This window comes from Myotis davidii, unplaced genomic scaffold (assembly GCF_000327345.1).
Source record: "Myotis davidii unplaced genomic scaffold, ASM32734v1 scaffold337, whole genome shotgun sequence".
In the NCBI taxonomy this organism is placed as follows: Eukaryota; Metazoa; Chordata; class Mammalia; order Chiroptera; family Vespertilionidae; genus Myotis; species Myotis davidii.
Genome location: NW_006288250.1, coordinates 629,615 through 636,569, shown reverse-complemented (window position 1 = coordinate 636,569; position 6,955 = coordinate 629,615).

The window sequence follows — 6,955 nt, the reverse complement described above, 5'->3', positions numbered from 1 at the left end:
TGCTATTTAACAAAGAAAAATCAACAAAAAAAATGAGTTCACGTGTCACCTCTGAGACGCGTGTCATAGGTTCGCCATCACTGCCCTAGCTGAATGGATAAATATTTATTGGCTGAATAAACAAACAAATGAGTTAATAAGCAACAGTCTTCCCTTGGGAGAAATTTCATTACTATACATCAGGGTTAAGTGCAGAAAACAGAAACTACTCAAGGTAATTCCAGCAGAGAGCTTAATATTGGCTATTTATGAAGACATTGGCAGGACTGGAGAAACACCAGTCAGAGAGCTGCCACTCAGCTGTAGATTTCAAGGTCACTCCATGGTAACCAGCCACAGGTCAGGAAACTGATGCTTTGGCCATGGCCACAACCATCCTTCATACCCACAAATCTGGTGACTGGACAGGGATTCTGGTCTCCTCACCCCAACTCTTCAAATCTTACAAGTGATGGCCCAGTCTGCCAGAACCAACAGCTGTAGTAGTAGAATGGCATCTGCCTTCTTTCTTCCAAATCTCAGCCCCAGTTCACCGAATTACAAAAACAAAATTGGCATCCTTGAGTCCAGAGCATGCAGCTTTTATAGCTTTCTAACATATCCATCTAGATCTAGAAAGAGGGTGGAGTGAAGAATGAAAGAGCCAGTCCATGCCAAAAAGTTCTTTCAATCTAATGAGAGAACAGGTTTGAGTCATGACGAAGCAAGAGAAGAAGCAGGAGAGGCTAAGAGAAAAACATAACTGTTCCTTGGTTTTCTAAGATTGCTCCTATTCAAAGACGTGGGTCCATTATCAGACCTCATACGCCTTTTTGGGTTTGTGAAATTGCTCACATCGGATGCAGAAGAACAAAATTCACCCCATTCCCCAAATACTATTCCTTCTATGACTTCATCCACATAGATGACAGCCAGCATTCTGGAAATTATAGTCATTGGAGATGAGGATCTGTCCTACCAAATGTTTTCTCAGAATCTTGAAAACATTCCCATCTGTTGCACAGAGGCAGCATGTTTTCCAAACCAGCTTCTGAATAAATCACAAGCTGTGGCAGCCATGAGAAGGGTTTCAGTCTTCCACCGGCTGGGAATGTGACTGACCAAGAGCCTCAAGCTGCTGCTGGCTCTGACACCCATCGAAATTCATCACTGCTCTGGCGCCACGGCTGCCCTTCCCACAAACTGCTCCCAGGCCATGACTAAGCACAGCAAAGGCAGGCTCTTTCCTGGACGATATGGGGCTCATTGAATGGGTGACTTTGGCTCAAGGACTTCCCCGGAGCCTTGCCAAACTTTCCTTAGAAATTTCCTTAGCCAGCTCAGCAGTCCAGGGTGCTTTCATTCCAACTTTCTTTCCTCTACCCTTCACTCAAAGTCAGACTCGCATTCTACTTTGCAGGCTCTCTCGGGCTCTCTCAGCTTCCTTCCATTTCCCCTGACATTTTCCCGGGCATTTTTCTTCATAAAAATCCTGTCTTGATAATTGCTTTCTGCTGGACCTGGACTATCACATAAGGCATGCCTTATGGCTGGTCTTTAATGTCCCAGTCCAAGCATGTCCCTGGGATATGGAGGGAGATGCGAAGGAGGTGGGATAAGAGGATTATTGTGAGACCATACAGAGTAAGCCTCTTGCATAGGCAATGGAACTATGTTTTGCATATTTAACAAGAGAACAGACATGAGAGAGGAGGAAGTCAGAGAACAACCAGAGGGCTAAGAAATAAACATGACTGCTCTAGGACCTTGAGTTTCCAAGGTTGTTCCAATTCAAATATTCGGGCCCCTTACCAGACCTCATGTACCTTTTTGGGTTTTTAAAAACTTGCTCACATCAGATACAGATACAAACAGACAAAATCTACCTCATTCCCTAAATACCACGTATACATATATATACATCTGTGTTTGTGTGTGTGTGTGTGTGTGTGTGTGTGTGTGATTAAGGAGGACATTTTGTACTGTTAATCCCCATCAGGAAAAATAATCTCCATTCATAAATAAATAAAATATGTTTTAAAGCTTTCTTCTCCTGCCCGTATTCAGGCAAAATTTTCTTTTTATTTATTTATTTATTCATTTATTTATTTTTACTGATTTCAGAGAGGAAGGGAGAGGGAGAGAGAGAGAGAAACATCAATGATGAGAGAATCATTGATCAACTGTCTCCTACACGCCCCCTACTGGGGATCGAGCCCGCAATCTGGGCATATGCCCTTTACCAGAATCAAACCCAAGACCCTTCAGTCCACAGGCTGACACCCTATCCACTGAGTTTTTATTAAGAGTTTAGTACTTTTGTTTAAACTTTAATTTTATCAGAGTTTGCCTTGCTTATTTTATTTCTGAGTATTCTCTTTGCTAGACTAGATACATGAAACAGATCTATTGCATGATTATAGAACTCTGATCTGTAAATTCCATATCAGTCTAGTTAAACACTGTAACATCAGCCCCTAGCACAATACTGGGCATATAGTTAACATGTTAAAATGTTGTTGATTAGCCCTAACCGGTTTGGCTCAGTGGATAGAGCATCAGCCTACAAATTCAAGGGTCCCAGGTTTGATTCCAGTCAAGGGCATGTACCTTGGTTGCGGGCACATCCCCAGTAGGGAGTGTGCAGGAGGCAGCTGATCGGTGTTTCTCTCTCATTGATGTTTCTAACTCTCTATCCCTCTCCCTTCTTCTCTGTAAAAAATCAATAAAATACATTTTTTTTAAAAAATGTTGTTGATTATGTCTCAGTCTTGATCCTCATGAAGTCTGTCTCATGGCGAAACAACTCACAGAAGATTCTCTTTGCATTTTTTTCTAATGTTTGCCAATCCCTTAATCAAGAACATATATAGAAGGAACTGCATTTGGAGCTGACTTTCATGGCCCAGTGTGTGAAGTTGAGAAAGGGATGCCACCTGCCCATATGGGAACTTTAGCGTTACTGGTTCCCGTAAACACAGTCTATCCAAATATAGTGACTAAACCCCAGTTCAGACACCCTTACCATCCCTATGATGTGAAATGTACAGGGATGCCGAGCACTCTGTGAACAGCCTAAGCGGTTTGGGGATTGCTTCTGCACCACTGCTTTGCTCTGGAAGACAAACCTGAAAACAAACTGCTTCCTGGCCCAGTGAGAGTCAGATTCATGGAGCCCACATCCTCAGGGCTCCTTTGGCCAACAGGATTCAATTCTAAATAAAACAAGAACCTGGGGTCTGGCCAAAACAGTCACATAACCTAATTGTTAGCACCTTCTTTGGGTAACTTTATTTGTCTAGGGATGCCACTTTTTAGTGGCCTACAATTTGACTTTTATTTATTTTTTAATATATTTTTGTTGATTTCAGAGAGGAAGGGAGAGGGAGAGAGAGATAGAAACATCAATGATGAGAGCAAATTGATCGGTTGCCTTTTGCATGCCCCCTACTGGGGATACAACTTGGGCATATGCCCTGACCTAGAATCGAACCATGACCTCCTGGTTTCATAGGTTGACACTCAACAACTGAGCCACACCAGATGGGCTAGAATTTGATTTTTTAAAAATCTTCTTAAATAACAAAAATAAGACTATTGATGTGATAAGTTTGTGTCTTATATTGTGATTTTTTTCTTTATCCCCTCCCACCATTTTTCTGCCCTCGTAGATCCTGCTCCTATACAACCAAGCACAATTATCAAGTAGGAAAATCCTGACCTTCATGACTTCATTTTAAAAATTGTTTATTTAGCATATATTATATTCCAGGCCTGACATTAGATTCTATGGAGACCATGATGAGTCAACTGACAAACTTTCTGCTATCATTAAGGCTTTAACGTTTGGAGGCAGACAAGAATAAAGTAATATCACAAATGAATATTCAAATTATAAACTAAGGAATGTGCTATGAAGAGCGGGATGCTAGGAAGCATCTCAGAGGAAATAACAAATTGAGCTGATTTGTGAAGCATGAGTAACAGTTAACTAGGAAGAGGGGGGTAGATAAGAGTTGAGAGGGTGCTCCCAGACAGGCAGATCAGCACGTACAAAAGTAGGAAGAAACACAAAACATTTCAAAAACTGGGGTAAGGCCCCATGGGCTGAGCCCCAAGCATGAGAGGGAGTGCAATGAAAGGAAGGAGGCCACAGCCCGACAGATCTTTAGGCCCTTGTACCCATGCCAGGACCCTCAGAATTTTCCCTTTGGGCTTTTCTTTATTCTCCCACCCCAGAGTTCAGTATCAGATCTCCCCCAAGCTTGCATCTGACTCGGTTTTGTACCCTCTCCTTATGCATTTCAAAGTCCTCTCCCAGCCTCCTTCCTCCCCATGAGAACACCAGGGCACCCATCCTGGGTTAGCTTGCAACAACACTATTGGAGAGCTCTTGTCACTTCCTGCTATCAGCTCTGCCTCCTTGGCCTGCTGTTTTTTTCAGTGTGAAGTGTCTTGCTGCTTTTTTCTTCCTCTTAGTTCAATTTATTCTCAGATCCTCCCTTTGTTGTATAAATGCCTGGCTAGAGCCTCCTGGGTAATCCTTCCCAAAGATACTGTATTTAAAAGGGAAAGCAATGTCTTTATGCTTTAATCCACAAACAAGGAAATGTGGAGGAAATGTATCTCTCAGGGAGGGGAGATGTCTGTGGGCACTGCATTCCTGGTGTTCCCTAAACCTGCCAGGTGAGCATTTCCCCTCAGCTCTTCTTGTCTAGCCCCTAGTAGAAATAGATGAGAGAAGATCGTTCACAACTGATTCCCCATTCAATAAGCCAGTGTAAGTCCCCTGTGGGGCAGTATGACGTATGGAAATGCTGATTGTCACACTGGAGCCCAGTGTTGATGCTACTGGTGGCTAGTAGGTAGAGGCCAGGAAAGCTGCTGATATTCTAAACATCCTGTAATATGCAGGTTGGCCCTCACAACAAAGAATTATCTGGCCCAATATGTTAATGCTGTTAAGATTTAAAAACCCTCAATAAACCCTTCCAACTTTGACATAACAGTTCAAGGTCTACACCCTGAGTCCCTGATTAATATCATTAATTTATCATAATTTATATCATTTGGTTGATAGTGCCTCCACAATGTACTCACATAATTACTGCCTGTGTTTGTGTGTATTTTTGCTGGTTACAGTTGCAACCTTGTTGCCTCTCCAACTTAGATATTTAAGGTCTTCAAGAAGCTGATACTTCATGTACACTTAGTAATCCAATACGACCTGACTGAGCAGTTGGCATCCAACAGTCTTACTCTGTGTTGGAGAGATGATTAGATTGTTGAGAAGTATTAGGGTCTCTCTTTGCACATTCTCTTTATATGGGGGATGGGATTCCTGTAATGGACCCCAGGGCTCTCCCTGGTGGGGGAGATAAAGTTCTTAGTAGTCAAGATAAAATTGAACATGCTTTTGTGACAATATCCTCAAAATCTCAGTCATGCTTTAGCCCAGAATTTATACAGGTCACTTCTGCTCACAGGTCTTAGGCCAGAAGTAGTCATATAGTCCCATATAAAAAGTCTAGAAAATATAGGGGAAAAATGGAATATTAGCGTTCCAACTTCGCCACTTCCAACCTGGGATGAGTTGTTTAACTTCCCGAAGCCTCAGTTTCTCTTCTGTGTAGATGTTACTTCATAGAGTAGTTGTGAGGATGGGATGACATGTTTTCTCTTTAACTGTGAGATAATAAAAATATATATACTGGTCTCTGTCCCCGGTTCCTGGCACAGAGCTCCTGCAACTTTGTAAATTCCTCAGTGATGAGAGAACTAGGCACATGTTTTGTTCTAATGAGGCAACTCTGGTTGGGCCCTAGGTGGCTCAGGAAAGACCAACTCATAATTAGAAGCTGATGTTCAGTCCTGTTCCTGACTTCTCTTGAAATAAAGAGGGGCTGGAAATGGAGTAATAATTGGCCATGCTTCCTGAGGAAGCCTCTATGAAATCCCAATAGCACAGGTTTAGGTGAACTTACAGGTGGGTGAAAACATCCAGATACCAGGAGGGTGACACATCTCCACTCCCCAGGGCTAGAAGCTCAGGGCTTCCCAGACCCTGTGTATTTCTCCCAATGCATCTCTTCATCCGGCTGTTCATCTGCATCCTTTCATATCCTTACTGAACTGGTTGATGTAAGTAAGTGTTTCCCTGAGTCTGTGAGACACTCTCACAAATCAATCAAACCCAAATTCGGGGGTGGGGTGGGGGGGTGGACTTGTAGCCAAATTGGACAGAATCCTTGCCCTCCTACAAGTGGGACTTATTACAGCCCCCTCTTAGCCTCTATTTTTCTTTCTGCATTTCAGTTACCTGGGGTCAACTGTGGTTAAAAAATATTAAATATGAAAATTTCAGAAATAAGCTATTCATAAGTCTTAAATTGCAAATCATGAAACCTCATGCCACCCTGCTTTGCCCCACCCAGGATGTGAACTATCCCTTTTTTCAGTGTATTCACACTGCATATGCTACGCCCCACTAGGCACCTAGTGGCCATTTCAGTTGTCACATCTACTGTTGCAGTATCATTGTGCTTATGCTCAAGTAACCTTTATTTTACTTAATAACGGCCCCAAAGCATAAGAGTAGTGATTCTGGCAACTTAGGTATGCCAAAGAGAAGCTGTAAGAATATGTATGTATAGGAAAAACACAGTACATATAGGGTTTGATAGAAATGGAATGCCATTAATACTGAGGCAAGATGTAGCACAAACATTTAGGGGCTACAATGCAAGGTCTAATGGAATATCAGTCAGACTTCTAGGAAAACCTATTAACATAATCATCATTCAGTCTATGCTACAACTGCAAAGGCTGAAGAAATAAAATTGAAAGCTTTTACACAAATACCCATGGAGAAATTAATCACACACCAAAACAAGACATGGTCATAATTACAGGTGACTGGAAAGCAGAAGCAGGAAATAAAGCAGAATCAAATGTCATTGGAAACTTTGAACTATGG